This window comes from Wasmannia auropunctata, unplaced genomic scaffold, assembly GCF_000956235.1.
Source record: "Wasmannia auropunctata unplaced genomic scaffold, wasmannia.A_1.0 LD336069.1, whole genome shotgun sequence".
Lineage (NCBI taxonomy): Eukaryota > Metazoa > Arthropoda > Insecta > Hymenoptera > Formicidae > Wasmannia > Wasmannia auropunctata.
Window position 1 is genome coordinate 1,199,421 of NW_012026821.1, and position 24,643 is coordinate 1,224,063.

General features: G+C 40.9%; 1 protein-coding gene across 3 annotated transcripts in view; it reads right to left on the bottom strand.

The window, feature by feature from the left end:
* Positions 1-4,105, bottom strand: part of LOC105450054 — a 67,359-nt gene extending 63,254 nt beyond the window's left edge. For 2 of the 3 annotated variants that reach the window (XM_011689660.1, XM_011689657.1), the window contains exon 1: positions 2,115-4,105. The gene's annotated coding sequence lies outside the window, so the exon portion shown is untranslated. The remainder of the gene's footprint in view (positions 1-2,114) is intronic. The other variant, XM_011689658.1, reaches the window with a different exon arrangement.
* Between the last annotated feature and the right edge of the window lie 20,538 nt (positions 4,106-24,643).

A 24,643-nucleotide genomic window follows, 5' to 3' on the forward strand; every position in this document is an offset into this window, starting at 1 on the left:
TTTGGCTGCGGGAAACGCGAGTGGTATTCGCGGATTATATGAATATCTTTCCTACGTAGCGCTATTGTCCGCTGCGCTATTGCTGTAGTGTACAGTTACGTGGGCGCGTATTGTGTAACCGCGCGCGCGCGGCGTTTATTGTCAATAGAATCCACGATAACATGCGAGAGGCCGCCGCCCTGAAATGCACCGTTCAAGGCTTCAAGGCGGATACGTGACATTGTAAACTCGAATTGTTTACATGCTCGCGTTGCATACCGCCGCGAGATCCGCACCATCTGCTACGCGCGCACGTTGCAGAAATAGCGGTGCTGTACCTCCGGCATTCGCCTCGATACGAATAAAAACGTGCGCGTATTCCTGAGATTTTATAGTGCCGTCGAGCACAATAAAATAAGATCCATAGCGAAACGCGGGAAAAAGCGTGTTTGCGTAACATCCGTAAATTATGCAACCGACACCGATGAAAAAGCGGGCATAATTGCCCCTTTAATGAACCAACTTCCCTATATCCTACTATACATGTCTACGGGCATATTACTGCAGGCCGCGTACGTCGATCGACGTTTTCCGGCAAACTCATCTCTCGCGTCTCTAAGAACGACCCGAAGAAAGTGAAAAAAAATAGGTAGGAAGGCACGCGAGGGACGAACGCGGCCGGGGCGCGCAATTAAAATGTAATCCTCGTATATCCCCCGAGAGACGGCTCGGCTTAAATCAGAAACGCTTCAACAATCAGCCGGGCCCTTCGAGCGGCGCGGCTCATTTGCAGACGGTTCGCATATTTCCCGGCGCGGTGCAAAAAGCTACCGCGGCGAAATCGATATCGGCCGATAGAGCAATCAGCGGCGCCGGTCGGCCGCGGCCGGTCGGCCGGCGGCGGCGCTCGGCGCAAGAAGGCGCGAGTGGCACGCGAGAGGAATAAGCCGAGGATCGTGTATGCGCTATTAAATGGTACATTGCCTTCGCGTGTTATAGAGTCATCTGGTACATGCCACGGCGGGGATAGGTGTACCGGTCCACCGCCGCTCTCTTTCTCTCTCTCCCTCTCGCGTGCCCCTCAAGCAGCATCCGGGACTTCGGTAGACTAGCGCACGTGCGTCTTCAGCTCGCCGAAGAGATTTCATTTCCAAGGGACTGACTTTCTGATTGTGAGATGCTGTCGCGACGCCGCGTCGTCTCGTGAAAAGAGCCGTGAGAATATAGCCGAAATAATTAATTTATCCATACGCCTCTCTCACGGTCAGAAAGGGTCATTGAAACGCAATGTTTCATGTACATTTATTTTAAGGTTTATGCAAGAGCGCGCGATATATCGCCCGATAAAGTGTATATATATAAGTGTTACAAATCACACGGTGAGTTTTACGGAAACCGTGCACACATGTTTGCCGACTGGTTAACCAGCTGCGGACGCTCGGATAAATTCGCATCGTGTGACCTTGTAATGTACCGTTGAGGATGGTCAAGGACCCAAGGAAGTTCAAACGCGATTAAGCGCGGCTCGATCACGAGGAATTAACGTTAGATTTCCTCGCTGGCTGAGTAGGTACTCGTTGCTTTCGGATACGAGCGATCATCACGACGGCGATTTTTTACCTGGCCGTTACCGTTGTAACGATTTGTAGGATTTATCGCGGCGCGCCGTCGAATTAACCACCACGGTAAGACGAACGCGCGTGATCGTGGTTCTAATGATTTCAATCATTACGATGTGCGATCTCGGAGCTGTACTGTAATCTTTTCAATTGGAAAGCGTGAATGTGTACAGTATGTGCAGGGCGCAAATAATAGCTGCGAATATAATGATTAATAACCCATTAATTAACACGTCTAAGTTTGCTATTGTGAGCACGTGGAAGCGAAAATTATAGCGACGAGAAGAGAACGCGCGTTTCTCGAAATTATGTCGTAAATTTCGCACGGGGCGCGCGAATTGGCAATGGCGTACGAAATTTATGTGGCGAAACTGGCGACGCAAGCCAGTTCGCTCGTTCTTATTTCGATGTTGCGACGACGACGGATGGAATTTACCTGGGTTTGAAACTTACTCGTGTCGAAAATCATATTATAGCGGTGCGCTGACAGTAAATTTATTTTATTCATATACATACCCGCGATATAAATCATCCGCCCACGATTGCGCGGTCCGCCAACAGCTCCTTAAGCAACTTGCTGAAAGGTAATCCCCGTGCTTGAAAACGTGTTGGAATCTTGATAAACCGTATGGCACTCGGAGTAGGAATCTCACCCATGACGTAGACCCTCGTGGATGATTGTCTTTCTTTAGGCCTGTAGCGTTTCCAAGTTAATAAAGTTTCCTAACAAATATACATCTAAGCAATCTACTCTTATTCCTTTTCCTCTTAGTTTAAATTATCTTTTACTTCTCTTTTTGCTTAACTATGCACTACATTATCATTCGCAAAAGTGCATGTAGTAGAATATAGTTTTGATGTGTAAATGTATGTGAATGTCCATTGTACAATGAGCTCGAGTCCGTGAGTTCTCTATGCCCAAATAATCCTATGTGGATCGGTCCAGTCCTGTGGGACGAATAATTGTTAGGATTCTTTTCGAGGTGACAATAATAGACAATAGTAAAACGGCCACGCGGAAATGATCCTACAAAAGATGAAGTAGATTTGTCACTGACACGCATGCATGCGTGCTGTTAAATTTCATTAGCGTTTCTCTTCGGCTTGACACAACCGAGTTCAAAAAAACGGCTGATTAATGATCTTTTCAATTTTTTGACCGAGCTTTGAATTTCACAACTGTACTCAAAGAAATAAAAACGTTCTATAGCTTGAATTGCTTCATGAACAAAATGACGCAAAGGATAAAGCGTGTATACGCGGCTAAATTTCATGCAGGAAGAAATTTAATTCAAAATTGATATAAGGCAAGGTCAGGTGTGCTACAATATTGTACGCGAATATCGCTTTTAATCCTTCCGCTACAAAAGGCGATGATAGCCAACCGTAAAATTACATCCTTCGTGTGTTGAAAAATCGCCTTACAGGTTACGCTACATTACATACATAATGCATTGCAGGTTTGTAAGAAGTGAGCTGGGATATCGCTTTTAATTCTTCCGCTATTAAAGTCAACGTGACGATGATCAAAATATCTCTAACAGAATTTTTCTGCCTTGGAACTTTTTTCAGTATATTATTGAAACGATAAACATACTATATATTAGCCGTACAATATTAAAATTTCTATTCGCGATAAATTATAATCGAATAGATAAGAAGAGAAAGAGATTTCTGCTTGCATCATTCAAGAGTTCAAATAAAAACTTGTTCGTTATCATTTGTATAAAGAGAACTATATTTTATATTTTATAATTTGTTGCAAAATAGATTTTTTAATTAATAATATATTTCAAAGACTTTAATGTAATCAAGATAATATTCAAAGATCATCACGTTCAGAAAGCTTGTCAATCAATTCCCGAGAGGATAAAAGACAAATACAAATATGAATTTATCGCGTATCATCTTCCGGAAAAACAATCGTCGAGTCTTCTCGCGGGCTGAATTGCCTCTCTCAACAAATACGCGCGTAAGCGAAAATCACGAAGTTCCCAGGAAGAAGCGATGACGTTAAAGTGTAGCTTTAGCTATACGGCTTATATTTACGAGATGCCCATAGCCTATAATTCCTTCCTTCTTCCAGTTATCGTACTGGCAAGCCCTGTCATTATCAAGCGTGCACCTCAAACACCATGGTTAGCTAGGACGTTGCACTAGCAAACGGCCGCGTCGTCTTTTCTCTCGATACCTCGAAATCGATAGTGCGCGACTTTTTGTTTCGCGTCCCTGGCTACCATCCTTCGCGCAAACGAGGAAGGAAATGGAGAAATATTCCCCCTCTGTGATTTACTTAGATTATCGTATCACAGAAAGCCGATAATCGGACAATGTTATCGGTACGTTATAAGGTTCTGAACCGGAAATTGCCGTTGGCGTTTAATTTTTTTAATGACGAATGCATTGTTGCGAACATGAATCTTATTTTAACCCTTTTATTAACTCTTTTACGTGTTATTTATACGAATAAAATCAGCCACCTGTATGAGACTATAAGGAACTACTAATGTCTATATTATATTCACAGATATAAAAATATAGATCGTAGTTGTGTGTGTGTGTGTGTGTGTGTGTGTGTGTGTAATATTTAATTTCATAATTTATACGTAACCATATGGCTATGACAGAGGTAATCATTTTAAAACTTCTGTCATTTTTAGTACGACTATAAGAAGTTATCCACTTTATTATATATAATACATTCCGGAAATAAAAGGCAGGTGTTTTTTTTTAAATTTCATGGTGGCAATAAGCATGTCAAAAATGTCATTGAACAGTTAGCGTCTTACTTAAAATGTGGGTGGCCTGAATATCTGAATATTTTATCGTGACGGAGCATATATATGTAAGAACATATATATAATGCGTGATTCACACTACATAACAGTGTTTAGCGACACAGCGTGGACTGCCACTCGACTCGCATACAAATACGCTTATGTCACCATTGCAAAACGCGCGACAGTTTCACGCTCGGTCGTTGATCTCTATAAGAAAATCACACGTATATTTTACTTCGATATTAAATACTAATAATAATTCATGATTTTTATAAGTTCTATCATCAATTAGATTAATTAGAATATGTTGTAAGATTATCGGTATTCTTTTTAGAATAACGTATCCACAGATTTTACAAATAGAATCTCGAAATGATCGCACGATTATATAACGCGCGTCGTTTCGGCAGTATAGTCACAGTTTATTTTGGTCATTCTTGCCTACGCTCAAGACTCGCGACCATCAACTTCCCGTTCGTACGCGAGCGAAACCTTGGGATCTTGAACTTGACTTGGAGCCCATGGTCGTCATTGCAACCTTCCAGATTATTACCGTTAGCCATTGCCGCGTTGACGTAATATACGCAGGCACGTTTCTTCCCTGTCATACCTGCCTACTTGAAACTAATTATGACATTTAACGTACGCAAGCATCGTATAGTCGTTCACTTAAACATTTCGCCGCTACGCATAAGGCGCTACAAAACATATGGAGTCTTAGGTCATGTATGCACATACCTTATTAACACCGATGGCATTTTGCAACGCGTCTCTATGCGCGAGCGATTGTAAAGACGATCGGTTTTACGAAAATAACAGTGATCGGTTAGCTCTTTCAACATCAGATCTGTATTTATTCAGGGAAAGCTCTTTAAATTTCACATGTTACTTGTATGCAGATACTTGCAACTGTAAATATCTAAAGAAAATTTACATTAATTCTTGTATTCGTTTTAAGATTTTACTTTATTGCTATATAATACTTTGACGAGTTTTCGAAGATCCGAAATAAAATCTGTTACTTAAATTGTAAGCAAAGTATGTCTCAGCATGGTCGATAAAGTTACACGAGATTTATATTCGGAAGTAATTGCCATCTTGGATGATCCCGGCGGTATTCTATTCACGCGACGAAGAATGCAGGCGCGCGACGAAAAATGTCTGGCGATTCCGAAATAATTGCTCATCGTCGAATTGCGACACCTTATCCCGAAGATTACGCCCCGTTAAAGTGCTGCGGATCGTAAACTCGCGGCAACTCACAGTTTTATTTTATGAGACACTCCGGCGCGCACTGAAAATGCCGTAATGTTTGCGGACCGGCTCGGATTATGGCGATGATTACTCCCCGCCGTGCGCGCGTTAGCGTGGCGACGATCTTTAGCAGCACGCGGCATCCGTCCACCTCGTGTTTATCCCATAACGTTAATTACGAGTCTTTGATGCAAATGGCAGTTTCGTCGAGAACGAGCTGTAATCGCGATATCTTTAGAGAATAAAGCTTCCATAATGTGAAATTTAGCGGATATTGCATCAATAATCGTATTGAGATAGCAGTAGACATGATATAAAATTGTGTTAATTGTACAGACAATGTGAGTAAAAATATTTACTCTTATATAACGCGCTAATTGTAACGTAAATTTTTGTGTAATTTATCCATTTGTATTGATTAATAACTGGGCTTTATTATACTGGGCCTTATTATAGGTAAAATAAAATGATTTGAGATCCAATAAATATTCCATCATGAAACAAAAGAAATTTTTGAATAGATTATTTTAGAATTAATCACGATTTTATATTAATAAATAATAATTTTGGATATAGTATATATTTTTAATATATATGAAAAATAATTTTTTAACAGTATATACAATATAGTAATAAAATATTTAAATTAATATGTTAAAGGTAAACATGAATAATGAATTTACATGAGAATTATATATATGGAAAATTTATCATCTTATTTGGATCTCATTTCTGAATTTCTTATTTGATTGAAATTAGTTCGAATCGATAAATCGACAAAGATGTGGACCTTAGCTTTTTTCGATTCGTGTGTAGCAATTTTTACCGCGATTTATAAATAAACATTATTAAAGTTTTTGCTATATTGATGCTATTAAAAAAATTATTATTACTATTAGGTTTCTATTTGTTTTGTGGAAATTAATATATACAGAAATTTCTAACATTCGGAAAATGTAATCAAGTGTTTACAAATTAGAACATGGTTTTTATACATTTTTTTCAAACTTATAAATATATTTGAGATCCTTTACCTCAATAAAAAAATTTTCTCACTCACCGACCGATGCGCAACAACGGAGTTGTCGACTACGTTGATACTGTAACACAAATAAAAGATCCACATTAAAGCAAGGTATAAAAAACAACATATTAAAAAAATAAATATTGATTGCAATTCTATATTCTTCAACGTACTATACAACGTATTATAATAAATTCATATCGAATATCCATTTTTTACATTTTTGATTAATTTCGATGCATGCCTATATCATAGCTGTACATTCAATCTGATATTTTTTTAATGAGTAGACGTAACTTACCGTAAAATTATGGAATTATTTATGGAATTTATTTATTATTACTACCGCTTAATGCCACTTTAATATCTTGAGAGAATTGAAATTATATGCCTTTAAGTATAAATCAAAAATCTTAATAAAATAAAAATTATTATCTTCCAAAGAAAGAAAGTAATTAAAATTTCATTTTCTAGTAACAAGTCTTATAAATAATCATTATTTTAATTTTCAACGGAAATGACATGGTAATAGAAAGTGGAATCCGTTTTAACCCATTTATCTGTGTATGTCTGCGTCATGAATTTCCGATGTTTATCTAAATATTTCGAGCAGCATACGGCGGCTAAAATGACTTCTCAACGTGTAATTGCGCAATGTTCAAGCTAAGATTATAAAAGACGAATAAATTCGTGGCCACGATTCATAACGATAACAGAATGCAGCGCGTACCGTAAGTGTTAAACGCCAAGATAACAGCGGCAATATCGCCAACATCTACCAGCGCTAATCAGGGTTAATTAAACCTTTGCTATTCATTTGAGAACGGTCATTATAATCCAGAAGGAGAGGCAGGAGAAACACTCGAAGTACGGTTAAGTCAACCAGTCTAGACGTGAATAATGACAAAAGTTAAACGGCTCGCGTAGGTGTGGAGACCCGGAAAATGTACCGCAAAATCACGTTCCTCGGCCGGCAACCGTGCTGGCCCATATTTATCCAAGTTTCGGAGGCGTATACAGTTATCTCGCCTTCGACGTAGTTTGGAACGCAGTGCGTTCTTTTCCAGGCGATCTCGAGATTCCGCAAATCTCGTAAAACATTCCGACAGCCCCGGCAGCTGCGTGCCGCAACGGTTCCGTGGTTCCCTTTACACGATATTCTTCGCTCCTCTTTTCTCGCGACGAACGCCAACGACCGCGCAGAATTCGAATTCCCTCGGAGCCTTTCCTACGGGGAATTCTTCCGATATTTGATGTAAATATATTTGATTTAAATGCGCTTTTTTTTTAAATATGAATAACGGAGAAATCACGATCTAAACGCGTAAATTTTCAAAGCAAAGACGATCGATACAACAAATAAAACTTGACGCTGTAAGTACTGATCTCTCGCATCCGGTACATATTTGGAAGTTTTTAAAAAACGAATTATTTTAATCTCGCGTGACATGAAATATATAGATAAGTAAATGAACACTCTGTATAGAATTTGCACAGGATGAGTAAGACGCATTATCCTGTCGAAGTTAAGATGCGAGCTATGCGGAAACGTCAAAAATATCCCGTGGAGCCCTGACATCCCGCGGCTACGGGTCCATTACGGGTCACGTAGCTCAAGTTCGGATGCTGTTTTAAGTTTCAAGGAACACCAGCTTCACCAATTTCGTCGAGAGCAAAGGTTAAAATTCGCCGTCATTACCGTAATGGCGCGAGAAGACGCTTTTTAAGTACAGTAGTTAGATAATAAGCGTTAAATTACGCGGAGACAAAAACCGCCCACGTTCGCGGTATAATAACGACTTCCCTACTGCACAGGTAATAATGAAAATTTGTAGGTTGGCTCGGAGTCGTTGGACGTAATGCGTGATGAAACCAGTAATTTGTATTCAATCTCGCAGTTGTAATTGAATAATTTTGACAAGCAATTATTTAGATCCAAAAGTTCCCGAGTCTCTATAATTATATATATAGAAGAATAAAAATAATTGTTTTATTTATAACATCTTTTTTATAACATCTTTTTTTATATCCTTAGACCGAAAATTTTTGGACCTTACTATATGTGTTCAATTTTCTGTAAAGTTTTCTTAACAATAAAATGTCTATAATAATAATATCTAAATATCTATAACGCACATTACTTTGATCCTTTTTGATCATAAAATCCTAAACCAATATAATCTGAATAAAAAAATTGCTGCCTTAAAATTAAAATTTTACTCTGAAATGTAAACGTAATTGAAATGTGGAACCTGTTACATGTCGCGTTGCACATCAAGTCCTGCAGAAATTCTCGACGCGGCGGTTCGTGCGCGAAATTCACGTCGCTCGTCTGTTTCCCATGAGCGAGTATTCTAATTTTTACCCTGTGACACGTAGCTAGCATTCCACTTCTTTGTCCCCGCATTTTAACTTTGCTTTATCTTCCGCGGTGCGAACACGGCAGTAGTCTCATACTAATGAGCGCTCATACCTGAACCTACATAGCGTGGTATGTATCGCGCGTGGGTACAAAGTGTTATACAGATGTTTGATACGTTCACGAAGAGAGGAAGGAATATGTCGAAGACCTAACTGTTAACGATTGACATGACAAGTCGACGGAATATCGCATCGCAATTGTAAAGATTTATTCACTATTAATTATCGCATGCTTGACAGCATTCTCAGAAAATGTGAAATATTTAGACGTCGGTTGTGACATGAATGGCTAATGCGAGCGGCATGAATTATACATAAGAAAATCAAATGTATTATCGATTAAAATGTTTAGGATACAAAGAAATAGGAGTTATTTATCACGTATAACTGTTCAATAAAATATGATTCACCAACCTTTGTCAAAAATTCACGAGATATTCTTTATTTATTAATTAACATGTTGAATACCGAACTTAATTCGCTTATCTCTCTAGCAATGATGGAGTAAAATTTTCAGTGTTGGATCCATAATTTGATAAAATATTATATAATTCTATTTTGCAAAATTATCATGTACATCACGTTTGTTATTTTAGACTATTATCTCAATATTAATTATATTTATAGAATTATAAATATTATTTTTTACAAGTTTTATGTTTAAGTTTTATGTTTAGCGCCGGTTAGCGCCAGTCAACTATAAGTAGTCGGCACAAGACTACTGAAAGTTCAAGCGTTAATCACCGGTGACTAGCATAGCATTCAACGCATTAATACTCTCTCTGTCGGTATGGACTGACATCATCAGAAACTTGAAGTGCAAAAAACTCTATTTTGCTGGCTACGATGAGACCATGTAATTTCATGTCGGCGGACACGAATCTATCAGCGTTAGCATATTAATAAACCCAAGATGGATGGCTTCGAGTCGTAGAAACGCGAGTGAGCAAAATTATACGGTAATTATATCATGCGGTGGCGCCGAACAATTAAAATAAAATATAGTAAAGCAGAGGAAACGATGTGCAAGACTGCATTCGATTTACACCTCGTTGCTGTCAAATATGTAACAGCTGCAATGTATCTTCCTGCAGAGTGCAAAACAGTGGATCGGTATAGACTTATGTTAGTTTTTTTGGAAATATACGGAGCGTGTCATGTTAGTTCTGACAAGTCTTTTAATTTCTACTTAATTTCTGATGTCGGTTTCGCGATCGTTCCCCTTTCCAGTTCACCGATGTTATATGATATCTGCACTATCGATTTCACCTTATCTCGCAATATTTAACAAACTGGATTAAGTAAAGTTACAGCGACTTTGTTCTCTTACGTGTGCCTGATATGTATAAGCAATTATTAGAATTCATTAACTGTTTCATTTGCAGTCAACATATTTAAAAAATTTATTTAACTCGCACACCTGATAGCCAATACGTAACATCATTCAAAAAGTGGCATTCCCATTTTCAACGTAATGAATAACGGAGCGAAAGCGAGCTGCAAATTGAATTTACAGGTGCATTGCACTTTTCTACTCAATTAAGAGGTAACGATATTTCATCGTCACGTACCGTCAATACTTTTTCTGTTTTGCGCCTATCGCCGTCATTCCGATTTAATGATCGCTTCTACTCAACCTGATGATTACTAAACTGTCGGAAAAACACGTGGCGTGCGAAATTTACGAGATAAGATATCGCTTCTACTAGCTATTTCGCAACACTATATAGATACAGTTAGTCGGGAACGTTTTTAAAATAGTCTACGTTTTTTTTATCCGTATTCTATTCCTGTATACAACATTCTTTTCGAGATAACGATAATGTTTTCAACTTTTTTTTTAGATAACATAATTTTTATCGTTAAATTAACGCTACTGCTTTTTACCATAATTTATGTCTTCTTAAACTTCAGAATTTTGTTATTTATTTTATGTTGTATCGTATACTCTCTAGATAGGCTGTATAATGAACCATATTGTATCGTATAAGATGTTTGTAGTCTCGTAATTATACATGTCACGGAACAATTCACATTTGCAATCCACGTTCGCGCGACCATTTTCGGCTTGATTAGGTCGTTTAGAAATTGCTAATCCTTCAAAGTACCGCCGGGATAATAGAACGTGTAGTCACGTTCTAACTGAACCGCCGGAAACATCTACACTTTTCAGTAGTCTAAGTGGAGCCATTAAAGTCGGCAAAAAAGTGGCTCAGGCTGGAATGTACGGCGATCCTTCAAAGCGCCGTACGCACCGGCTGCTTAGTCATTTAGACCGGCGTGCACATCGCTTAAGTTTCAGCCATTCACTTTAAGCCTTTACCGTTCCGCACTCAGCGGCATGTAACGACGCTAGCAGCCGTTTCTTATTATTCATTAGCGGGTCAAGTTTAAGCGAGCCGCGCGTTGTTTTCACGCGCGCCTTGAACGCTTCCCGGTGCGCTCTCGGGAAATGTCGCGCGTCGCGACTATCAATGAGGAGAACTGCATGGCGTGAAGACTTTCAAGATCTCTTTCGAACTCTCTGGCGCGTCGCTGCACACCGATATGGGCGGCATACGAAAACGGCGAGAATTTGAAAAAAGAATTCCTTTGTGCGCGCGCTCGCGCGTACCCACGCATGCACACGTATAAGGTCAACTTGCGAGAAAGATTTAGTAATTTTAAATATGTATGCCTTGCATTTTCATGGGAAAAAGATTCATAAGGATCTTTACGAGCGGTGTATTCGCGTGCGATGCATTTTAGCGTATGTTATTTATGTCTACGATATGAAACAGGTGGCACGACGTCGGGTGTGTTGCGATTATAAAACTCCGCGCAGGCCCCGACTTTATTATTGGCGCACACGGGCAGTATAAATACGCGTGTGCCCGCGTATGCAAATTCCGCAAGTATACACAATAAACGATGCATGAATTAAAGCGGCCATATCATGCGCATAAATACACGTAAAAATACAACGGGCGTTTTACGTTTGAATTTAATGGAAAAAAAAAATACCTCTATATGGACGGCCGAGGCTATATTTAGATAAACCATCGCGTTTACGCATTGTAACTTCATAGTTCCATATTGGTAAATATTGACTTTACTACAAGACACAAGAGGATGTAAATTAAATGTTTCGATCTCAAGAAGACGTTAATTACTTGATCCATCACGGGTGTTTGCGGTCGGCACTTTGAACTTTCCACATTCACGCAAGAAAATTGATATTCTTCACATAAACACGTGACCGCTGTTACGCCACGTATGCAATATAAGCCGCACGAGTGGCGCATCAGGAAGCGCGTCGGATTTATATTAATCGTATTGTTAAGACCGTGCGAGAAACATTAACGGCACGGGGCACTCGGCGCGCGTTCCGATGAGACGATAACGTCTTCGTGAGAAACATTCCGCGGATCCAGCCACCCGCTACGCGGAAAGATAAACGCGGTACGGTGTGTATTCAGTGCGCGCGACACCATACGCAAGTTTTACGCGGTCACGCGTCATTCCGCGTTGCATGCGCGTCTTCGACGTGATTGGAAAGCCGATCTACATGGTGTTATACGCGACCGCGACGACACGCACACACGATCGCACCTTCCCGATTACGAACCCGAGGGGTTCCGATACTGGACTTCTCTTCATGGACTGGACGCGTGCAAAAGAACGCCGTGACGCTTTCGCGGAAACACACCTGATTAAATCGCCGGTGATTTGTATTGGCGCATTATCAAGATGAGATAACGCTAATTGCACCGCGGTGTACCGGGTAAAAGTTGCGGCGAATGCTTCCGAGAGTTTCCTTACCGAGCTGTTCGCGCGATGAATCCCGTTTCATCTTTAAACGTGCTCTTATTTCGGAAGAATTAAATTTCTATTAGCTAGAAACATTATAACTACGGTATTAATTACGAACCAGAGAGATGGTATCTCTCGCGACTACTTGTTAGGATGTACTCGTTATGGTAAAAAGGTTGCTGCTCTCGCTGGGTTGCAGCCATATATATATATATATATTCGAAATTGCACTACGTGGGTACATTCCAGGTATTTCTCTTACGTGCATCGACGGTTACGTCGACGAGAAGGGCTCGTTACATTCGCGTAGACCTTCGTAGATACGCAGAGGAAAGTACTCGGCTCTAGTTGGAACGGCTCCGATCAGCTTCGTGGCTACCTTACCTCATACGCCGTATACGTGTTTATCTACGTATGTAAATGCCAAGTAAACGCGGATGCAAGTCTGGATGTGCATCGCCTATGGGAATACACGGCCGTGCCAAGTTCAGGGCTGAGAGCGGAAAAAATATATTAAGCCGTTTATCTTTGCAACACGCCTGCCTCGCGGCGTAATAGTATATCGGGTTTATAACAAAACTACGTCGAGCTACTCTTCGTTATGCAAAATATGCCACGATGCGCGAAACAACGTTGATATTGCAAAGGGAGAGGATATGTACATTTCACGAATATAGCGTAAAAGAGACCTGCTACTGCGGGGGAAGTTTGCTGCAACGTCAAGCTGCAATGCAAATGTGATAATTGCGATCGCGGACTCCTCCTCGCGTTCTTTGTTAATTCAAATTAAAATATCGCTGAATGCAAATTAGGCTCACGTCACGAATGGTATCGCAGTTTATTGCGTTAAGAGCTTCACTTTGGTTCTTGCAAGACGTCCGCGTTGAGCAAACGTTTATACGCACGTCGGGAAACGTAAAATACGAGACGCGCGGTACTTTTACGTCCTCGAACAGCTGACGGCGTTTTGACGTATCGCGATTAATCAGGATCGACGTGCGCCGGCGGAGCGCGGTATTAAATCGCGTCGTAAAACGAGCGGCGAGAGACCGGCCGGCGCGTACCTACTCGCGATTACGGCCCCCTCGGTTGGTACATCATCCCCCGGCGCATCCCCGGCGTTTCCTCCTTTTTCACGGTGGTCTCCCGTGCTTCTTGTGCTCGCTATACCGCGCCGGAGAGCCGCGTAAAGACCGGCCACAAAACTCGGTGCAGGTACATACTCGCCGTACAAGGTTTCGCTCGGAACTATAACTATGAGCGCCGTAAAGCTCGCAAACAGAGAGGGACGCACTTTTACGCCCGACGATCCGACGCGTATCGTCGTCGTTAGACAAGCTGCTCGTACACAGACGGAGCCGCGTAAGATCGAAAAAAAGAGGAATTGAAGTCACGGCGCAAAAAGTACGATAAATCAAAACACGGTAAAAAAGCCTGGAATTCTATAGACGACAAAAATCACGTGTCCCGTTCATTCAATTATAAAATTAATAATGTATCGAAAAAATGTTATTCAGTTAAGGTAATCTTGTCTTGGCTTCAACAGAACTATCTGCAATTAGGATATCCAACAATAAGATAACAACGTTACGCAACATCGCCTAAAGGCAAGATAAACAATTCGCGACGTCCAATCGATCGCGAAGCAGTTAGATATCCGATGAAAACCAGCTGGCGCAATGGTTAATTAGAAGGGAAAGAAAACGCGACGTCATCGACGTGTATGTCTCTCTTTCTCTTAAAGAGAGACATTTGTGCTCGGGATGTGCAGTTGAAAGGATAACAGGCGACACGGAGGCGACACGGAGCATCCAACACCTGTTAACAAATATGCAGCCTCGCCTTTGGACGCCTTCGAGAACGTCGATACAGTTATTCCAACTGAAAGATCGACATCCTTTAAGGTCACCTACTCTTAAGCGGCTATCGCGATGGGCAAACTCTGCGTTCCGGGACAACGACGGATTCGCGACGTCGAATAGACGATCCTGAAGCCTGGCTCGTGAAACGCGCGCGGCTTACGGAGAACTCAGTCAGTAACTTATTCCGACGGTTCCCCGCATTAATACCGGTCATCGAATTACGCGAATAAAATCCAACGCGCACGCAGTATGCGCGTAAACGGTTAGCTTAACGAAGTTTCGTAATTCAGCAATATCAATTTGATAAGACCGCCGACCGGTTTCGCGATTATTAAAATACGCGAATGATCATCGAATTCCTCGATGTACAGGAATCGCTTGTATGTTCGATCATAGATTTTTCTTCTCCCTTCCTCGGGATATACCCGCATTGAAGTGAAAACTAACAGAGATTTCCTCGTGATGCATCCGATGATCAGAACATTTATTCTCTTTCCGTCTCCCTTTGCGGCTCGATATTTTTCGCGTTCGCATCGGGTCGATCGAGCCATGGGGAATTAATTAAAAGCAGGCGGACTACGAAGGTACGGAAAGGTCTGCCCGGCCCCACGGAACCGGTCTAAATGCCAAGATGGCGTGAGCATTATCGATTTGTCATCGGTTGATAAAAATCGGCAACACCCGTGCTACTCGTATTCCTCTTTTTCTCTCTTTTTCTCTCGATGCACGTCCCTTCATTAAACTGATCTACCGGAACACGCAGCATCGCGGTACAATACTGTCGACCGATTATTAATGAACTGTTATCGCCGAAAAGTGGCTTGTACATATAAATCAGTACGAAACGGATTCACACGATTCATCTTTGACGGAGAGCGATTTATTGCCAGAGCGCATGTAACTGTGTCATCACTTTTATTCATCGTTATTTTCACACCTTTCGAACCATTGGATTATACTTTATTGCATTTCAAGTACCAATTTCAGTGCCGAGAAACACGCGATTGTAATCAACCAGCTGTAAGCTTAAATCATCAGCAGATCGCGCGACTACGTTTTAACACGAGAAACTTTGCTTTAACGTGAAACTTTGTTAAGCTCAAAATAATTTACGATCAAACAACTAAGAGCAAAAAGAAATTAATTCTATATAAAATTTATAAAATTCTATAAAATATTTATTTCGCGGTCACGATTTATTCGCGCAAATAGATAAAAAGAGACATTTTCACCAAAGAAATCATTAACGTCGTTTGCATAGCGAACTCTTAATTTTTCATATTAGAATGTGCACACTTCCCGCACAGTGGCACGCGCTTCATTAGACACCGTTTAATCGCCGCGTTTCGGCGATTCCGTTAATTACCGTAATTACCGGTGTACGCGTCGTGCACGCCACTCTTACGCAAACGCACTTATGCAAATCGCCGTATCGCTGCCAACCCGAGTACAGTTACGAGCCGTGGGTACGACGCGCGATCTATGACGGCGGCCCTACGTGCGGGTTAATTCAACAGGATGATCGCTGACCCGCGATCACCCGAGATCTGGGAAGTGTGCGCGAATCGCGATTTAATTTGCAAGCGCATCGACAGCATATTCATCCGTCTCCGATTACGTCCGATCGCGAGAATACGCGAAAAAATATCGACTGCATGCCCTCGCGCAGCTCGACTATCTGTTCTAGCCGTATCTGGCGAGAGATCGATAGAAATGAGGGAAGAGCGCTAATTATCATCACCGACAAGTAACGTTACGCTCGTTTGTTAGACGCGCGTGTCGATCATACGATGGATGTACAACAACATCCATTAGAATATTAATTTATTGATTAACTTCTCAATTTTTCATGACATGCGTAATTAACCCTTTTAGAATACACAGCCGAGCTTAGAAAAAAATTTTACATCAGCCTCGTCCTGAGCGGAAGAGTCACGATTATGACTCGCGAATGAGGAAGAAACGAGGGGGCGGGTTGAATTTCGTGCAACGTGAACAGGGAGCAATAAACGTTAGGAAATCGGTGAATGAATATTGGCTATAGCGCGAGCCGAGAGTCTAACAGTACTATTGTGCGTCCGAAAGGAAAAAAGTATCGATACGGGCAAAGTTCATGCTACGAAACGGTGCCGTATGGTACCGTGGGATCTCCAAGGGTTAATCAGGATGCAGGGATTGATAGGCGTACGAACCTCAAAGCGCCGGGATAAATCGACGCGAAGGTATTTACCTGTAATTAAGTCGGTCGCAATTAAAGGCGATCATCGATCAAAAATTATTTGCTATTTCAGGCGGATACGCGAAACCCTCGCCGGCGTATTAATGAGCGTAGTGCGAATGCGCCAGGAACGCACAGAGGATGGCCGCACGGGGTCGGGGAGGGCCTGCAATAAGAGCGAGCGAGACGAAATGAGTGGGAGGAGGAGAGATCATAAATCTGTGTAATTGACAGGTCCCGCTGAAGATGTTCGTGGCGGCATAGATGCTCGAGCAGATAGCCGGCTAATAATGCTCTGCCCGCTCGCTAATAATCTACGAACGCGTATAATGGGCGCTTTGAGAAAATGCCATCTTCCCATATTGTAAAGCAAAGCGGCGATGAAAAAATTAACGCCGCCGCGTACAACGAGACTTGCATTAATCGGCGGGTGGTCACGCCCGTAATTAACACCTCGGGGCAGAAAAGCCGAGGGATAAAGAGCTGTACCCGCTGCAGAGTCTCTCCTCGCGAGGAGAGTATAGGTATGCGGGATTTTCAGTCGCCGCGTCTCTAATTCATTCGAGCGTCGGCTCGCAACGTTGAAATTACCATCGTCGCGAATATTCCCGCACCAGAGTCCCTATACGTGCCGGCGCGGCACGTATGTACATGCAAGCGAGAAACATCCATCGAATGTGTTTGCAAATCGCCGCGGGGCCAGCGGTAATTTAATTTGAAATCAAAGATCTGTCTCTCTCTCTCTCTCTCTCTCTCTCTCTCTCTCTCTCTCTGTCTCTCTTCCCCGGCGGAGAGGAAGTCGAATCTGCGCGCCAGACCACCGTGCATGCAGCGGAAATAAAAAATCTACATGAAATTATGCATCTGTCCATTAGCCGGTCGCTTACTCGGGGCTCTAGGTGCGCGCATAACTTTCCGCGGGTCCTGCGTCGTAACCTCCCTTTGTATCCTTCGCAGGGTCGCGTGAGGGCGCAATAATTTAATTCAAGCCTCGGACATAAACTCGGTCTAACGAATAGGATGCAGTCCTGTGGACCTTCTCAGCGGCGACCCCCTTCTTTCGCGCGTGTCCTTCGAGGTACCGGAGGATATATTCACGAGCGTGTACGCGCGTGTAGAAGCGTGTATCGACCCAGTACGTACGCATCCGCGGAAGTGCGGCCGTATGCGCGCGAGTCCTTCTTGACTAATCGCCGACGGAGATCGAGGCCAGGACACGGTCCGGTCGCGGATCGGAATTACACCGAGGCGAAAGCACGCGCGATGTAATGCTAATGAACGCTTACTTACGTCATAAATTCGTTTCCACCGCGGTCTTTTCCAAGCACGACGATTAACTTTTACCGACGATTAATCTCGCTCGTGCGCGTCGTGCATCTGCGTACCGCTCAATGCCAAGCATCTTCTTGCATTAATTTTAATTTGGAGGACCTCGTATACCCACGAATAAAATTGAAAGAGTGATATTACGTGGTAGCATCACGTACATTATTATTATTATTAGCATCTTTTCAAACGTGTCTGTACGGTAGAATGAAATTATGCAGCGGAATAGGATTTTCAATATTAAGTCGCGAATCAGTGAAGACTGTCCGCTTTACGAAGGCAACGCTCATTATTTTAGATTCTCCGTTGAAACTGTATAATTCGGCCCTAAAACGTGGCCCTATTCCGAAGAGGGTTTTATTGGCAATCAGGAGCGACGGGAATACGAACCGTCGCAAATCGCTAGGGACGTGCCACAACCATTAAGGCCATCCACACGTACGCCATTAAGATGCCCCCTTACCGCGCAGGGTAATTCGCTCGTGTAACAAGAGGCGGATAAAAGGGACGAATCTCGCGGATAACGGCAGCAACGCGCACCCTCCGTAATCGCTTTCGATCATCGTAATACGACATACATACGCCCGCCTCCGGCACAAAATTAACCGATATCGAACGATTGAAAGCTCGTCTGATGGATGCAAAAAAAATTTACTCCATCGATTATGTGGCTCTCGTCCGTCAGAGACGGACATGATGATGATATTAATACTTTATAATATTGCGCCCTCGATGGCGTCCCGTACTTTTATACAGCCAGACAAAATGTCACCGACAGCGTGTAATGAGGGCAACTTAATGCGAATAAATTTTCTGCAATATTCACGTCGAGGATTATAATTATTAAAATGAGCCATCGAAAAATGGACAGATTAAATTTGCTACAAAATTTTGCAGGCAATAATACAATATCATCCTTAAACGACCCAAAAAGGATCCAAGCGTGACACTGACCAAATATTTACAGTGTTATCTTTATTTGACGGCACAGTCATTCATCATTCCGCATTCACGCGGTGTAAGGGGGTAATCGAAAACGCGATCGGTTTGTCCGCTCGCACTGTTCTAATTAAACGGTCATTAATCATTTGGAACGTTAGTCGCGACGGAGCGTGTTATAGATTCTTGACGAGTACGTGATTAGGCACGACCCCTATGACCATTCATGAATTAGACGTCGAACGTGCGCTTTATGGTAACCGTTATTACAGGCGCCATTAACGGTTTAACCGGGATACCGAAGACGGTATTTCGATGTAGTTTTGCGAACGAGATGTTTTGTTAATCAACTGAAATCTAATTACTAGCTCTCACTCTGCTATAGCAAAAAAAGCGCTTGAAACATCAAACGGCAAAAGAGATTTCAGCGAGAGTGGCGATTTGCATGAAGCGTGGCATTACACCTTTAATAAGAATCAGTTAGCTAAATTGCCATTATATGTATAAACTTGAAAGCGCATTATACTCTCAGCGATAAATTAACGCGTGTAACTAATTTTGATTTCTTTATTTAGTTATATATATAAAAATGCTAAATCTTCCGTTAAATTAGATTATAGATTACATTACATTACATTAGATTGGATAGAGGAAAAAGCTGATTTAGTATAAAATTCTCTTAATTAGTTTTTTGTTTGAAAAAGAATGAATTAAGTTAGAATATAATGGGCCTGAATAAAATGCTTCGGAATTTTCATTTAATTTAGAAAATTCGTTACAAAGACGTTTATGGCATAAATATTGTGCGTGCCGATTCGATGCTGCATGCTACGCACGCTATAATGAGATAAATCGTAAACGCCTCTCTTACGTGAAATCGCAACTAATGCGTTGCAAGTCCAACTGCCATTAAAACGGTACAGTATTAAATAACGTTCCGAGACAAATCGACTAAAGAACGATCTAACGCTCGCTCGCAGCTGGAATCGTGCAGTAATGTTTTGTCTTATTTATCGCGCCAAGATCCACTTAAGCGCGCATTACACCCGATCAATTGAATAACATGTACGAGGCTCGATTACATAATTCGTGCGGTAATTCGTAGCCGTACATTTCGCTACTTCGATTTATTTTGTCCTTCGAGATAAGGGTCACTTTATCGCGCTGCTCCTCTGACCAGACTGCTCTTATCCACTAATAGGCAAAGTGCTTGGGATCTGCGAGAGGAATTTACAAACCTCCCTGACTCCGGCATGGTGCTCTTATCTGGCGTGTCGTAAAATTCTTATCCTGTTGGTTCGAAATCGGTGCTATCACCGGCGAATATGCGAGCAGCAATCACCACTGCCGATGCACCTAATCCTCGTAATCGCGGCCTGCACCGCGGGACAAAACGATCAGCAAGGATCTATCGGGGCACCGATCGTGCGGCCGGCGCTGCGTCGTTATGTGGAACGATTGCGATACTGCAGTACAGTTACCTTGACACGAGCAGAGCACATCCTTGCGGCGTGCGTGAAACGAGGATGAAAACGGGGCCGCGCTGTGAATGCGCGTCGATAAATATTTCTAGGCTAAAGCAGTGAGGGGCGCAAAAACACAAATTGATGCGGTGTCATATAGAATTTATCCATCAAATTATTCGATTAAAACCGCCTGGTTTTGTATATCGTATCCTAGATATATAAATTAGCGTGCAACATCGATGTGAGACAAAGTACGTGTAGCGAAGAAATGAAAGAGCTGGTAAGTAGGAATTCAGGATGTCGCCATATTAGGAAGATATTAGGCAAACGGAGCATCTAAAAACCAACTGTCGCACAACTTTTGAGTTCAGTGCTACTTTAGAATTCACAAATTCATACCCAATAAATGACGAGGCAATAAATAAAATGACCACCGTAAATGGTTACGAGTTCACGTTGTCCCGATACTTTATGCCTCGTTTAAACGAACCATCCAGCGGCTGAATTTATCTAGAACGCAGATGTTGCTACCTACAAAACGACTTTTGTATGCGCACTAAGCAATACCGCGTAGATATTTTATTACAGTGTGTGCGTGGACACCATGACATTCGCAAAATCGTCAATAAATGCGACAAACGATGAAAAAAGCCATATGTCAGACATCAATGGCGGCTAATCTTCTTGTATAAGTATGTCAAATATACAATCAAGATGCAATCTATTATGCTTCGAATTTGCTTGCCTAAATAAGATTCCAGCTAAATGATCGATTTGATTTTATTGCACGAAATGACGCTGATTATTAAGAATTAAAATTCTGTCACGAAACGACATTTGTGCCAATTAAAAAAATTGATGTTACGATATGCGTGCGATATCTCAATCTCACGATCGCGATTCGACGTGATCGTATCTCTTTCTCATTCTCACAACTACCTGACGTTTTTGTTGAAAATATTTTCCTATCGAAGGGTGTCGATTGTTGGAACGGCGACGCGTTTCGATGTGCCGAGATGTAACGTAAAATAAGTGGAAGTGGAACGACGATGATCACGAGCGAATAAGAAATCGGACGAAGTAAGACGAACCTGGAATCGAGGCGAGATTCAATCTCAACGGATGAATTCACCATGAAACGTCGCGATTCCCCGTCGCGATTCACCACCTAAGCGTTTTCGCGCGGCCTTCTTGCCATCCTGTGTTTCGTGCTATTTTCTCGCATCTGCTCGCATTTCCTTCCTCATAGATTTTTCTCTCCTTCGATTCATGCTTCACACGTTTGCTTCTCATGATATAACATTTTTCTTTGCTTCTTGCACTGCTTTTCATCCACGGACTTTTTGCCGTTTGCTGAATGAACTATTGCTTAGCAAAACTGGTTTTCCTCGATTTTTATATCTTTAATATATCACGATAGAAAATGGCGCGTACCGTTAGAAAAAAATAAAGATCTTTTTTTCAATTTTTATTTAAATATCGTTCATATAGACGCGACGCATCGCATCGGCCATGTGTTCGTTGGTGTGCTCCTATCTCTAAGCTTAGTTATTACTGAAACTACTGTAATCAATGCTAATACGGGGTCGGTCGGTACTAAGAATTAACAATTTCCGCTAACCTAGGCACAGTGCTAACTTTGCGCGCGTTGCAACCAGCGCCGTGTAGTAAATCAATATAAAATCGTAAATATTAAGCCTCTGCCCCTTCTCCTCTGCGAATAAAAAGCAATGATATGTGGAAGAAGCTATTTATTGCGATAATTATTTACGATGCGGACGCCCGCGCGACCTAGGAAGTGCATGATTAAATTGTATTTCGCAGCAAAATCGCGAAGTATAATGTACGATAATGATGTACCGCATTCTTTCAGACACTACAAAAACAAAATTACTCTATCAACGTCGGCGTCAGTTTTAATTGCACAAGTAATCTAATTGTAAGAAATAGTAATAAACGTAAATTGCATATGAATTACGACATATTACATTAATTGTACAAATTTTAGATTGATGATTTTCTATTTTCAGCAGTAAACTACTGTTATATGGTTTTCCTTATTTGGAGAGACTACTTGCGTCCGTTCTATTCGCGCGTGTGACCATCCCATCCTTCCACTTCCGCTTATTTTACATTCCATCTCGGTACGTCAAAATGTGTCATCGTTAAATATGTATATGTAAAAAGTCTTCACAATATTAAAAGAAGGTCTAAAACCTGTACCTTTGTCCTTGTCAGTAATAAGAAACAAAAAAAAAGTAATATATGTTAGACATTAACAAGAAAACAGGATGTCCTAACATGGAGCGAATTCTTCCTCGGCTTCGTTTGTAAAACTTCCCCAATCCCTTCGCGCATAAATAAGAGAACATCGCGTATAAATATATATAGGAAGGTGAATCTTGCGGACTTCAGATTATATCGGCCCGCATTATTCGCTGCTTAATGCGCGCTGAATGATGCCGCTCGTTTGCTCACTCTACCCAACTGTCCAATTGCCCACTCGTATGGTTGCCGTTTAAAGACCACGTATAATGTATCTCCTCTCCATCGTCGAGGAGCTAGATGGAATCCGTCCGTGGACAGGCGACACCAACGGTATCCCCTGCCCACAACCGCGAACGTCGTTCCGCTCGAAGACGTCGGCGTCCAACGACGTCGTCGTGCTTGCTTAGCTACCGAGACAAGTGGTACACCCTACATACATTTGTATATACCGCGACGTTTGTATACTCGGTAAACAATTGAAACATTAACTGAAGCGACGCAGTGCGTATTGTTTCGTGAAAGTATCACTAGAGACGTATGTTTTATTGCTTAGCTTCTTTATTTAAAAAATAGAGATTAAAGCTAAGTCTAAATTGTCAATATAAATATATATATATAAGATTTTTTCATTACAAGCAAAAATATAATTATTTCAGTCAACTTTTTATAGATAAAATTAGTTTATTATATAATTATGTTATATAATTAATTTAAATCTTTAATGTTGAATTTCTAGTTTATAATAAATAAAAATATAAAAATGAGTTTAGTGCTATTCTATTCAACTCTACATATAGATTTGGATTTAGATTAAACAAAGTCTTATTTTTATCTTTTTGTGCTTTCAACTTTTGCATCTATAATTTTTAACTAGTTTTTAATATTAATATTTTAAAGTATACATACGAATATGTGATGTATAGATGTATATAAAGATTCTCAGTATATTGAGCTCAGGTCCATAAGTTTGCTAATTAAATCCAAATGAATGTGTGAATCATTTATTCTGTGGATAGCTTTTGCAATGATTATTTTAAAATGTTATTAACGGTGCCACCTTGTAAAATCTTTTACAACAGTCCGTACAAGTACAGTTTACGGACAAACAGAAATGGGATTTGCTTCATCGACTGTAGATATGCAGACTTTAACCGAGTCGACGAACTTCTTGTCACTAATTTTCATTTTTATGAATAAAACTTGACATATTTTAAAAGCATTTTGTAAGTATCTAAATAATTATTCGTTTTGATATTATATAATTCAATATGATCGCAATAAAAATGTAGAAACTTAACTTATACTCTAAATTTTTTCGTGTAATAACCATATGAAGTAACGCTTAAATGTTCTTCAATTCACTGATTTGTGCACTAATTCTTTTGCTACATAATTAACAATATATTTTTTAAATCTCATTTATAAAATAAAAGATGTCTGAATCACAAATTTACGAAATATTTTGCAATAAAGACAGTTCGAATAGTAATAACAGAAAATTAATTGTTTGCATTTATTACAATTTAAATTTAACTTTTTCTCAACTTATTAGATTGCAATGAAAAAAATTCTCTTAATTTATTTGCTTAAACAAATATAATGCCCGGCATAAGTAGTATCTGTGTAATTTTAATAATGCGTTTACTTGAGCAAATTTTTTTAAGTATATAAATATAGAATATCATTACTGGAAAA